The sequence below is a fragment of the Lucilia cuprina genome, chromosome 5 (assembly GCF_022045245.1).
Source record: "Lucilia cuprina isolate Lc7/37 chromosome 5, ASM2204524v1, whole genome shotgun sequence".
NCBI classification, from domain to species: Eukaryota; Metazoa; Arthropoda; class Insecta; order Diptera; family Calliphoridae; genus Lucilia; species Lucilia cuprina.
Window position 1 is genome coordinate 17926542 of NC_060953.1, and position 442 is coordinate 17926983.

Sequence of the window (442 nt, forward strand, 5' to 3'; positions counted from 1 at the left end):
TGGTCGACATAGGCCAACGTACAAGCCACTAAGACCACAAGCTTGTTATACTGTAACGACTTGTGTAGAAAGCACAGAGAGAGAACGTCACTCTATTTCTCTGACAATGCCTGATTCTGCAGGAACACAGATTGAATATGTAAGTCTAACATTTCTTGCAAAATTTAAGAAATTTATGATGAATATTGCTGTGAAAAATTGGTTTGGAGAGGATACAGATTAGTTAAGTGGAAGGGTACCAAGAGACCCAAACTTTTTATTTATTTATCTATCTATCTATCTATCTATCTATCTATCTATCTTTCTATCTATCTATCTATCTATTTATCCATCATTCTATCTATCTATCTATCTATCTATCTATCTATCTATCTATCTATCTATCTATCTATCTATCTATCTATCTATCTATCTATCTATCTATCTATCTTTCTATCTATCT

At 32.1% G+C, this 442-nt stretch overlaps 1 protein-coding gene across 5 annotated transcripts in view; it reads left to right on the forward strand.

Annotated features, from left to right (window-relative positions):
• Positions 1-442, forward strand: part of LOC111677100 (MOB kinase activator-like 2) — a 140682-nt gene that overhangs the window by 131721 nt on the left and 8519 nt on the right. The window lies entirely within an intron of this gene.